Source organism: Cydia splendana, chromosome 21 (genome assembly GCF_910591565.1).
Source record: "Cydia splendana chromosome 21, ilCydSple1.2, whole genome shotgun sequence".
Classification (NCBI taxonomy): Eukaryota; Metazoa; Arthropoda; class Insecta; order Lepidoptera; family Tortricidae; genus Cydia; species Cydia splendana.
Genome location: NC_085980.1, coordinates 10,647,893 through 10,661,679, shown reverse-complemented (window position 1 = coordinate 10,661,679; position 13,787 = coordinate 10,647,893). Strand labels below are relative to the sequence as shown.

The 13,787-nt window shown below is 39.1% G+C and overlaps 1 protein-coding gene across 1 annotated transcript in view; it reads right to left on the bottom strand.

The window, feature by feature from the left end:
* The window catches only part of LOC134801011 (uncharacterized), a 33,653-nt gene that overhangs the window by 10,393 nt on the left and 9,473 nt on the right, over positions 1–13,787 (bottom strand). The gene's annotated exons all lie outside the window — the stretch shown is intronic.

The window sequence follows — 13,787 nt, the reverse complement described above, 5'->3', positions numbered from 1 at the left end:
AAAAAAAAAATCTTTCAATCATTTTAATTTACTTTTTAAAACAAACTTTTTATCTTTTAAAGTTATTTTGACAAAAGTTTAGCATATCTTACCAAAAATATAAGTAATGTAAAATTTAAAAAAAACTGTAAATGTGCGTTGCAAAAGATGTTTAACGTAAATATATATGTACTTCAAAATATTATAGTTACCAAATATATATGTATGTATATATCAATATCAATTCCATGTTATATGAATGACACTGCCTATTTTATGTGATGGTATATTAAACATATTGTTTATACCAATACGAGTGTTTTATTTCAATACATTGTTAAATACCTTGTTTTCGCCAAAAATCCTCGAAAACGACATAAGTTGTCATACTCACAGCCAATAACGCTTATAAGCGTTATAACCTTTAACATTTCAAAGTATAGTTTATATTTCCTATCTTGCTAGTTTCAAGTAGTAATGTCGATAGCGTGTGCGTGACATATTAGAATCTGCCCGATTCGAACTTTAAAATACGTCAATTAATAGATATAGAAACGATATTATGGATTAGATATGTCAGTGTCAAATGTGACGTTTCTTCAAACAAAAACGTCACTTTTGACACTGACACATCTAATCCATATCGTTTCTGGATCTATTAATTGACGTATCTTAAAGTTCGAATCGGGCCGAATATGACATAAGGCTTTAAAAAGGTTAAGCTAACATGTAAATTACTCATACTTACATTTTTTGATTAATGGCCATATACTTGCCATACACGTGTTTCTATGCGTATTTTTGTTACAGTTTTATCATCTATCGGATCGCACTTTCCTAGGTAAGGCATACCTGCACGAAATAAGGCCCATCGTTTTTTTTATTTTTTACTTTTCTTCCACTTAATATGAACTTGCTGTTTTCTCTATGGTACTAGCAGAAATGCATGGGCGCAAAAATTGAACCCATTCACACTTACAAAAGTATGAAATTTTTGAGAGAGAGAGAGAGAGAGAGAGAGAGAGAGAGAGAGAGAGAGAGAGAGAGAGATTCTTTATTTGTGAAAACACAGGTACAATGATTGATCTTACATTGGAAGAACTGGGCCTTATTTGGTGCAGGTACCTTGCTAGTTATAGATGCGCCACCATCTTAGGCCCCTTTATACCCGTAATTTAAATTGCTAACTATTGCATTAAAATATATCCGATAGTGTTAAATTGTGTGTAAATCGAGAGCTCGCGCGTGTCATTTGCCTCGCGAGGCGGATTTCCCTAACCCTAGATTACTACCGCAAGCCGCCCTAAACTATTATAATCTGTTTACTTTTAGGACAGATTATTTGATACTATTTGTATCCCTTTGTTATTATTGCCTGAGAATTTTCTAAGCATTTTGCAGGCGCATTGTTTTTTTTATGATATACGAGGCAGACGAATCGCGTGATGGTAAGCGAAATGTTTAGAAATTAGGAAATTACCCTTCAGATAAAATTAAGTACCTACCTATTTTAACACTTATTTACACTAGGCTATTAGCACTCAGGCCAATTCGGACACATCCACATCAATCACATCAATACACTGATGTGATTCTAATATAATTTATCATTCTGATGTTTATTTAGTCCGTTATTCCCTTTTTAATTTTTTTACCGATGCTTTGCCATTTAAAATTCTTCATTACATTAGCTACGAACGGCTATAATAAATTTAATAATATAGTATTACCTACTTTACGTATCATGGAGAGTAAGCTCTGTGTTTCTCTGTGTCGGACAAATTGGTTTGTCAAAATATAGGTAGGTAGTCATCTTCTTGCTTTAGGTATGTATTTGGTAACATTACTGGACAGAATAGACAAGATAGCTTGCATTATCAAACACATGTAACACTATACACTAATATATTCACAAAGCCTCAAGTGTGGGTTAAAGATGACTCACGTTAGAACGGTCCGGGCCCGGGCCGAAGCAACCGACACTTCTTTTTCTATGACAAGTGACCGGTGATCACGTGATGCTATAGAATGATCTATAGAAAACGAAGTGTACGTCCTGGGTTCAAATCCTGGTAAGGGCATTTATTTTTGTGTAGTTGTTCTGAGTTCTGAGTTTTCTATTTTATTATATAAGTAATTAAGGTTATCGTCGTCAAGACCACAACACAAACCTTATTGAGCTTATTGTGGGGATAGGTAGATTTGTGTAAGATTGTCCCAAAATATTTACATTATTTTATTATTAATTTAATGTGAAAGCTCAAGTGGGATTGGGCGGGACAAATCTGTCGGATGCACCCAGACTGATGGGCCAAACTAGCGACCGAATGGACTCCAGAGATCACCCGAGGCAGAGGCAGATCAAAAACGAAATGGCGAGAGGACTCATTTGTGGCTACTGGCGGGAGCATGCACAAAGCCGTGACGAGTGGCGAAAGACAGGGAACACAATATAAACTATAAAAAATAAATTGAATGTGTATTCGCAGACCAAACGCTCGCCGGTCCGCGTACAACGTCATAGTTTTTACGAATTCTCCCCACACTCATGTTTTATTGAGCAGCAAACCCCCAATCTGCTCTCTTTCCACCAACACAACAGTACACTGGTGTAAGTTAAACTTATAATTATTTAGAAAAAGGTAGAAGCAAGAGATAGACCACACAAAAGATGGGAGGACGACTTTCCCAAAAACTGGAGGAGAATATCCAAAAACCGCCAGGAATGGCGAAATATGGAGGAGGCCTATGCCAATGGCAGCCTGACAGAATAAAACAAATATTTTAACTGTTTTACTTTATTATGATGTCAGTGAATAAAGGCTATATTATAACTATGTATTATAATAAGTTAAACTTATAATTATTCTTTCTTATACATATATCTACAGAATGTGCAACTGTAGTTACATGATTTGCAATTTATTAAAATAGTTAATTTTAAAAAATTGTTCTATATTTACGTCGGTACAGGCTGGCCCAAAAATAAAATCGGGTTTTCTTTTAAGCCCCTCCACACTCGCGTTCGCGGCTTCGCGCCGGCGCCGCGATTCGCGCACGAGTGTGTAAAGTGTGGGCTTCAAGTGCAATAGTTAATAATTTTAACAAAGGTTTGCGTTTATGTATCACAGCTCAAGGAGAATATTTTGAAACATAATACGTTTTGTTTCAGTTTTAAATGATTCTAGCTTATATTTTTAACAAGATGTAAAATATGTGTACCTAAGTAAGAAAATTATTCCTAAGAATTTATTGTCAACGTATTTTAGGACCACTCCTACACCTATAAAAATTTGTTTGTAAAAATAATGTTCTATAATTTCTCATTTCACAAGGGCCAAGTAAATAGATAAAAGTCTGCAGTGATTTTGTTAGCCCACGCAGTGCAAATACGTTATAATTTCATAGAAGTTTGACGTTTAAAATAACACTTACTTTCGTGGGCTATCAAAATCGCTGAAGACTTTTTTCGGTTTAACTCTAATAAATACCTATACCAAATGATATCGCCAAAAAGCTTACAAAAATGCCCCAAGAGTATTATCCCAGACGTCTAGGGCCGTATTTCTAAGGCCTAGTAAGAAAGGGCCGTTTTTCTCAATCAACCCGGCCTGGACAATGCCAAAATATATCCCGGGCCTTTGAAATTACCATTTATATTAATTTTGCTACCAATCTTGTCGAAATGCTTTTTTAAAAGGGAATAGTGTATATAAGATAATGTAAGTTTTGTTGTCATTACATTACAGTCAGCAGCATAATATACAATATGATATGAGGAATTTTGAATTTTAAAAGGAGTAAAATTCGACCTTATTATGATTAATGAAATGAAATGAAATGAAATGAAAAGCATTTATTTTCAGGCTACTAAGGCCCATAGATACAAACCTTACAAACTTAAATACTAAAAAATCATTTTTGTGACGCAGTTTTCTGTTGCGGCGTCACTTGCTCTGGTGTAGGATTCGGTAGATTCCCACGGAATCGCCGAAATATCACACCCTTCGGCCAGAAGTCCGTGCTCGCGATGGCTTCCAGCAGCGGCCGCGGCACGCGCACCACAAACGAGCTGAAGTGCACGTAATGTCGTGATCGCAGCTGGAACACTTTCAACTCGTAACGGGTCTTCTTGCGAAGATATTCCACCACATCGTCTGCCGTGGCGGAAACATGCAGGCGCGATACATATAGCGCCGTATTCGGCGTGGCAACTCTCAGTCCAGATGCAATATCTGGCTCCGCGGTGCCACACTGGCTCTTGCGAGGCGCCTTGCGCGGCCGCCTCTCCTTCGACGCCGGCGTGAATCCTTTTTCGGCGCGGGGTAGCCTCTCATCTCGAGAAACAGATTCGAGCACCTTCGGAGGTGCCTTTCTTTGTTTTGCAGCAGCAGCAAGTATACATACATACATACATACATAAGTAGTAGAACGATGTGTGATTTTACAATAGTGTGTACCACGCTGCAAAATGATCTAAGCCAGTGGTGGGCAAACTTTCTTCATGGGGGGCCAGAAAGTTTATAAAATTTAAGTGGAGGGCCAGAATATTAGCCAAAATTTATTTTGATTTGTGATACATTAATAATCGTGAGCCAATGCCACATAATAATTATTTCATAGGACCGGCGGCGGGCCGGATAAAATCCATTCGAGGGCCGCGGATGGCCCGCGGGCCGTACTTTGCCCACCACTGATCTAAGCAGTCAACGCCAAAGTCCAACCGTACGGCAGTCGCTTGCACAAAGGCAAGTGCCTACTACTAAAACTCTTGGGTAAGTTATCCAGTGGAACATTATTATTTACAAATCGAATAATATGTATCCATCTAAATACATCTTAGGTTTTTATTCCATATTATAAATGTGACACATTTACAAAACTCTACATGACCACTAAGATGTTGCTATTTGCAATTATGAGTTTATATTTACTTATTTTTCTATAAACAAAAGCACAATCGTATAGATCTCATTAAATTAGCAGAATTAAGTAAATAATACATATTTGACGTTGCATTGTCACAAAGCTCTCTTCAATTAAGGCTTAACAAATAAGGAGCACATTGGTTCGGCAATGTGTATTTACCGCCCTAGGCCGTAAATAAGTCTAACAAGCCTGATTTATCGCAGCAGCACATGTAATCCTATATCTTGCGTACTTACGCAAACGGCGCGTCTCGTTTAGAATAAGATTTTAATATTAGCTCAACGTACGTGTTATAATGTAGCTATAAATGTCGGCAGGGGAAGTTAAGCCCCTGTTTGACCACTCTGACAATAGGGTATTATACTCTATTTAAAATAAATTATTTTACACCATGCATGAAATAAAGCACCAGATAATTACTAGAAAAAGACAGATAGGAGTTATTTTTAAACACAAGTTCTATTTAATAAATCGGATAACAATATAAAAAGTAGGTGAGTTGACCTGACGTCACGATGTAATGTTTCATATAAATTCCATACTTATTAGCAAATCGTTTTGACAGTTCTAAAAAAGTAACTGATTTGACTAGTAGGAAAATACCCTATTGTCGCCAGACATTGACAATTCACCGTACATTATTTGTCCAACAAGTAAACATTGACGCTACGTACCGTCGTTACTTACCAATCCAGAAATGTAATCAAATGTTAAATTTTGTATGAAAATATGACGATAATATATGACACTACCACGCTCTATACCGTCAAAATCGATGCAGAGTTAGCTTAGATGGGCTCTATTCACGTATTTTAAAATAAAGCCGCCAAAAGGCCTTCCATTTCATTGTATTATGAATATTTATTCTGACAAATAAATATTTTTATAGCAAGTTGTGATTTGTGTAAAATCAAGCGCAGTTTGATCATATTTATACAGGTCTAGATTTACTTAGCCCGTCAGCTTTGAGTATCAAATGACCAAGTCAGATTTTTCCTGATTCAGAAGCGAAGATGGATTACAGTGTTAACAGCGCCCGGACGTCGACCCCGCTTCATTCCTTTACCAAGAGCAACTGCCTCAATGAACCAGTATAAGTACCAGAACCCCAAAACCAGTAACTTGCACATTACTACCAGCGGCAGCGCGATACGGGAAATGAATTAGAGACTCACTAGATATGAAATAGTAAAGATATGTGACGTTCCACGGCAAAAGGTATGGCGGCCGCAATAATATTGGCCCGGCGTTAATAATAGCGTAAGCGCCAACCGCCATAAGGTACCTTTTGCCGTGGAACGTCACATATCTTTACTATTTCATATCTAGTGAATTTCTAATTCATTTCCCGAATTCGCGCCGTACCGTCAGTCCTGGTCCACACGGCCACCACCGCCTCGGGAATTAATAGGCATATTTTTATTTTAATAACAAGCCACGAATTATATGTATCTGGATCAGTTATGGATCTGATTTATTGCGGTTATAGCCCTGGCCGCGTAACCAACATGCCAATCGCTTACGCTCCGTAGCGATGGAAACGCAACTGTTACTGTCGCACTAATATGGAAGAGTGATAGAGAGACACAAAGCGTTTCGTTGTCGAAGCGATAGGGATTGTAACTTTGGCTAGGCCGGCTGATCTAATTCGTGGCCTGTTAATAAAATCAGAATACGTCTAAGTATCATATAACTGGTTTTCTAAAAGTAAACTCGAAGCTATAGTAGTATTTCTGCCCTAGATCTCGGCTACGTCACGCCCTACGTCCTAAGGGATATCGGCTGCTGATTCGGGCTCACAACTTCTAATATGTACAGTCAGCCAAGAAAGTGGTCTACCACTTTTCGACTCTATCATCTGATTGATAGAGTCGAAAAGTGGTAGACCACTTTCTTGGCTGACCGTACAGTAAGTATGTTACATGGGTTATGTTAAGTACGTGCCTTGGTAAATGGCTAGAATAAACACTTGGGTAAAATAAAAAATAGGGAGAAATCATACATTTACAGTAGATCTGGTGCTACATTACGACACCAGGCCCCGTAGACAACATGCCAATCGCTATCGCTCCGTAGCGAACGAAACGCAACTGTCACTGTCACACTAATATGGAAGAGCGATAGAGAGACACAAAGCTATTCGATGGCGAAGCGCAAGCGATTGTCACCTTGGCTAGGCCGCCAGGTGCTATAATAAGCACATTACGTAACTACGTCGAAAACTTAAAGGGCCATACGTACTGTAAAACGTTGTACGAAACAAGTGCGAAAAATAGGAAATTCCCAACGAGTGGCGAATTTTAAAACACGGCCGAAGGAATAACTATTATTATTTATTATACAGTGAGTATGAGACATACCCATGACAAAGTAGTGGTTCATTGCGTGGTCAACTATTTTATTATATGAAAAATGATTGGGAGCGCGACGCACTAGCATCAAAATAAGATTGGCGGGTTCTACATTCTTTATTTTAACGAGACACAATTAAGGTGGTGGTACTAGTGCTCGACATGCTAATGCCCAATAGATGACACCCTGCGGTCACCTCTATCTGACAATGACTTAAGTTTCAAGATGCTAAGTACTGGGACCGCGTCGAGCACCAGTACCACCACCTCAAGGTAAGTTTTAAAATCGACAGGATCAGCAGATACTGCGTTTGGTGGCCGAGGAGATTCGAGAGAGAAATTCCAAAAAAAAGTTATTATAGGACCGCCGTAGGTACTCAAAACCTTACCCAAATTGCGAATGAACTTCATGTCGCAGAAATTTAAAGTTCGCACTTTTACCCTGCCTCAAGAATCATACAATTTCCTTTTACTGCCGTCTTTCGTATAAATCTGTACCTTTGTCTGTACGTAAACCAGGCTCGAAAATTGAAATAATGGCTTAAGTGTATAGGAGTTTTAAAGGTAGATAGGCCTTTTTAACTGCGAGATATCCTATCAATCCCAACTATACTGAAAATGGCCTAAGTGTATACGAGGTTTGAAGTTAGGTAGGTCTTTTATAATCGTGATATGACCGCGACACTGAGATAGACAATTCGCATAAATTGCCAGTCGTAATACAAGAAGTTATGATTTGATGCCTCTTTTACTGCCTAGGTTTTATTAGTGGTTGTAGTTTTATCATCATTGTGGTGACGCAGGTTGTTGGGAATAATTTGGAAATGTCTTAAACATACAGAAGAAACAAATTATCATTTGTCACAAGTCGCAAGCAAATAATTTGTCACATCTACGTCTACTGTCACATCTACTAGTAAGTATCTACCTATTTATTGATGCTACCAATGTGTGGTGACCGCTAGTCTTAACTGAGTGATATGCGGTCTCAATTAAAATGGCAATTCAATTGGCCAATTCATTACTCTAGCATCCCAAGTTTGTAGCGATTTCTCTGTCGATCGTCTGTCATTTCATTTTACTAGTTTATAAGCTTTTAAGCAATGTTTGTTTGTAATACCTATGTTTATTCGGGTCAAATCTTACAAGCTAAATAAAAAGAAAAAACAAACAGCCGTAACCTAATTGGGGTTGTTAAAATTGTCTTGACAAGTATTAGTTGCCGCCTGTTGAAAGCTTAAAGTACCTGAAAGCACACAATGACAATCACAAATAGCTCTGGAGGTCACGTGTTAGCTATAGACGTCCTTAGCTCAAAGGGCTGAACGCCAGCAATACAAGACAAATTAATTCAACTCTACATTTCCCCGAAGGCAAACCAATTCAGCATTCAGAACGATCTGAAGCTTTTCGCATTAATCCGATACTATTTTACAAACAGGTCTATTGAACCATAGAAATCCCTTAGAATTCCTAATAGGTAGGTATTTCCTAATGTATTGAAGTAGGATTTACATTCAGAGAACATAGTTATCTGAATTCCAAGGAAAATGTGCTGATAAGGTACCTACTAGCAGTACTAGCTGCTAAATGGAATTTTAGTAATTCTATTTCCATGAATTGCCTACCCCCGTAGACAACGTGCCAATCGCTAACGCTACGTAGTGAACGAAACGCAACTGTCACTGTCACACTTATATGGAAGAGTGATAGAAAAACAAAGCGATTCGATGGCGAAGCGCTAGCGATCGTCCCTTTTGCTAGGCCGCCTGGCCCCGTACACAACATGTCAATCGCTAACGCTCCGTAGCGACCGAAATGCAACTGACACTATCGCACTAATATGGAAGAGTGATAGAGAGACACAAAGCGTTTCGTTTTCGTAGCGATATCGATTGTAACCTTGGCTAGGCCGGCTGATGCCTAATAGACGCGGGTCCGGGGCGCCCGACACTACTTTTTCTATGACACGTGACGGTGATCACGTGACGTTTTCTATAGAAATCTGAAGAGGCCCCGGCCCGGGCTTGGACCGTTGTAGCGTGAGTCATGCTTAAGTAGAAATTAGCAGCAAATAGACTCTATTAGCCACGATAGAAAAAAAATACAGTTGAATTTGAAATCAATATTAGTGACAGAAATATGGTCGAACTTCTTTTGTTTTGTAATCGAACGAAACTCCTTGACTCTACATAGAACTGTAGGCCTTTGTACCTGCCGGCAGCTGTAAGCCATTTTGCCTAATAATGCCCTTTCAAGCCTTTTGTGAGAGGCGAGAGGAGGGCCCAAAGCGGTCATACAAATCATCAAATTACCATTCAGCTTTATTTAAAACTACTTAGGGTGGTACCGGGGACCTGTCCAATGTGTCTTGCGTCTCACATTTTGCTTAGTGAGAGAGTGAGATGCACAGACATTGGACAGATGGAATACCACCCTTACCGATTAATTGCCTTAAGATGCCTTAAGGAAGCCAGCGTAGCTGGGAAGATAACGTTCAAAGGTTTTTTTATGATATATGAGGCAAACGAGTAGACGAATCTCCTGATGGTAAGTGATTACTGTCGCTCATAGATACCCGCAGCAGCAGAGGGTTGTAAGTGCATTGCTGGCCTTTAAGATGGCATTAACAGACGTACAAATAAACACGTATAAAACGATGTCCCACTCTCACACCGGAGCGGCATGCGGTTCCGCATCCAATGTGAAGACCGCCTAATCGTTAAGATTACCTTACCACGAGTTTGACAAATTGACACTGATATATTCGCTAACGTCGGCGTGTTTTACTTTCTACACATCTAGCTCGCACTAATATGCCACTACGAGCGAGATGCATAAAAGATTAGAAAGCTAGTTATCGCTAGCGAATATGTCAGTGTGAAACTCGTGGTAAGGCTAACTAACCTACTCGTAGGCAATAAATCACGTCGCGTAGCCATAACTCATTACATTACGCGGTTCGATTGCGGTTCGATTGCAGACCTAATCAACAGTTAATTGCGTTGCCTTAATTTCAATTAAGGACAATGGAAACGCAAATTAGCGAGCACTTACAAATTAATTACGCGGTACGTGCTCGGTAACGGGAGTCGGGAAGTGTGAAGTGAGGTCGACTTTGAAATATAAATTAAGACCATGCGGCTTAGCACGGTCGCGTTTTTATCCCTTGTCACCATGCCTGTCACGTTCTAACAAGTATGTAAGTGCGAAAGGGACGCGCATAGTGATAGTCGATAAAAATGGAACCGTGCTGAGCCCGCAGCGGCCCTGAAAAGTAAGTAGATAAGTAATGTATAATACAATACAATAACACATAAGTGTGCTCCCAGTCCAGGAGCTCAAGGTTACACAAAGACTTTCGGCAATCGTTCACTCTTGTATCCTTAAGGTGCAGTGGGTTCAGAAAACGAAGTTTTTAAAAAGCCGTAGCTCTTTTTTGGATCACAATACGGCTGCCATACATTCAATTAACAATCTTGAGGGCTTTTTCTAGTGACTTCCGCGATTCGAATCCTAAGTTTTTGACTTTTGCTCGATAGAAAACGATCACGAACATAGGTCTAAAACGGACTTTAAACATTCGTAACAATTTGTGCACAAATGATAAAAATATGAAAACTGCTTCTAATAACGCGCAATTTTATGCTTGAGCGAATTCCGCGATTACTTTTTTTTTTAATTTAACATTAAATAAATAAGTTCAAAAACATGATATCAGCGGTCCCGTGCACGCAACTTCTTTGATCAGATGCCCGCTGGGCTTGAACGAAGGCGGTCCTATCGCGGGGCGCACTAAACTGACAGTTGGGTTTTGCAATTATTTTGACATTAAATCATATACGTATACGAAAAAGTATACCAGTAGACAAATTGTATTTAAAAAAATAGGGTAAATTAATTATCATCACATAGAGCTCGGGTCTCATCTTAAATTTGATTTGTTGTTGTTTACGGGGGATAATTATTGAAAAACGCAGTAAACTATCTCAAAACAATACGGTTCTAAAATCATTTAAGTAATTTGCTCCTTCAAACCCCGCTTAAAATGAAAAAAGTTTGAAGACTCATACTTACTGATTGGAGTTAATTTTCATTATGCTGGTATTACCTAATATTGCGTAATTTTAAAAACGTACCCATGTGACTTCTGTACGTCAACGTCAATGAACTGATTGTGATGACAATTTTGTGATCTTGTATTTATGTTAGAGATCTTTTGATCTTCAAATATTACCTATTAATACGGAACGATATGTAAATATTTCGTGTACTACTTGAAAATCTTGAAGCGGTACACCTATCTTGTTGCTGTGAGGTCCGCCCAGATATATAATGCGGTTACGTGCTGTTCTGCAAACCTTCATGAAATCAAGAATAAATAAACGACTATGGTCTAGCCTCAGTCCTAGTGAGTTTTTGCGGCTCGTGAGGCCGAGATATACTTGCCTACGAGGCTTACAGGTCAATACCGTTGCGGACTGGTTTACTGTGATTGTCTATGTATCGATTGTTATCCAAATTTACTATAAAATAAAACAAAGTTTCTAGTTCAATTATATTCTGTGCATATTTAATTTTATTTTTTATACCTCGTCGATGACAAACAAGCATACGGCCCGTCTGATGGTAAGCAGTCTCCGTAGCCTATGGACGCCTGCAACTCCAGAGGTGTTAGGTACATGCGCGTTGCCGTGCCTAACCCTCCGCACCCTCGTTGATAACTGGCAACCATACTCACCGGCAGGAACAATACTATGAGTAGGATCTAGTGTTATTTGGCTGCAGATTTCTGTAAGGTTGAGCTCTGCTCTAGATCTGGAATGACATCCGCTGTGCTGTGTCCTACCACACAAAGCGAGATGTAATTCACAGTGCCCATACCTCTCTTTTGGACGTAGTTCAAGGACCAGAGGAATGTCCATATCTTAAGTATTTCCGTACTAAATAACTACACGGATTCAGATTCTGAACATATAACCGTAAGTTTACCAAAAATTTGGCGTAGCTGTACAGTCAGATGCAGAGAAAAACAATCCGCCAAAATTAAATTTCCACCCTGCCAGGACTTTATTTATTGATAAAGATAACGATATGTTTGCAAAAATGTAGTGATGAACATAGGTGGACAGTAATTTTGGATGCGTAGGGGAGAGCGGGGAGAAACGCAGCACTTTGTACTTTGAACTTAGTTTCTGGCTAACCGTTATTATTTTGATGAAATTAATGTAGTCATATATAACTTCATTGCATGTTCTGTACATTAACATCTTGATTAACCTTATAATTGTGTATTTTGTATGTAAGTACCAGAGTGACTAAAAAATCGTCTTTTGTTACTCATGACCCCGTTGGCGTGCAGAAAGTAACACGTGTGGGTCAAAAGTAACAAGACACAGTGGGCTGTAATTAATATAATATGATAGGTATATGAAATCAAAAAAGTACTAATTAAATATGTAAATTATTATTGATCACACACTTTAATATTTGCATTTTAACTACATAAACATTAGCATTTTAAGAAAACAAATCAATATTAAGTCCTTGTTAGAAATTGTTTTTATTTCAAGTGATGAGGTCAATTATTCTGTTATAAACATGTTTTCTACTCAGATAATTAATTCAGGGTCAGAGTTTTTTCACTCACAAATATGGCATACATCGTTTAAATCAGGGGTCTCCAAACTTTTTTACCTGAGGGCCTCATAATGTTCGCGCGGGCCACCGTCGGCGCCGAGGGAGGGGGGGGGGGGGGTGTATCTGGTTGCTGCTGAACTGATACTGATAGGACTGAACACCTGGAGCCTGCCTCCCGCGGGCCGGATTGGACCGCTGTCGGCGGGCCGGATTGGAACGCTTCGCGGGCCGGATTTGGCCCGCGGGCCGGGGTTTGGCGAGCCCTGGTTTAAATCATCATTGACGCATTAAGCATGTGACACCATATTAGATTCAATAGGTATATATTGTATGGGATGTAAATGTTACTTTTGTACCTATACGGCTTTGTTACTTTTGTACCCGACCGCATTTTTCTGAAAACCTGAAAGATATCTTTGAAACGGAACGTGGTCGAGAAAATAAATTGCAATCAATCTAATCAATAATCAATATCCCTTCGGGTGGCAGGGCCTCCGGTTGAAGGGTAGGAGAAATGGCGCGGCCATTTTTTAAAATATGCCCCTGCGTGGCAGAGGGCGGGAGCCGAACACTTCCCTAACTGGCGGCGAATCGGGAGACGGTTCCGTCATAACAAGCCCGTGAGTGGCAGAGACCGTCTCCCGGCCTCTGTGCGACATCGTATTTCGCGCCTAAAATAAAACCGTTAAAACTATGCCTTGCTTGTTCACTCTTGCAAGATGCATTCGTCAATAAACAAGGATGGTATTCCTTAACGGTCGAATTCCCGCGTAAAATAAAGTTTGTTAGAACTGTGTGAATCATATTAAATGTATTGTTTTGTCATAAAAACTGCTTTTTCTACAGTCAATTGTTTTATTTCCTAATTATACGTATTTTTATACATGA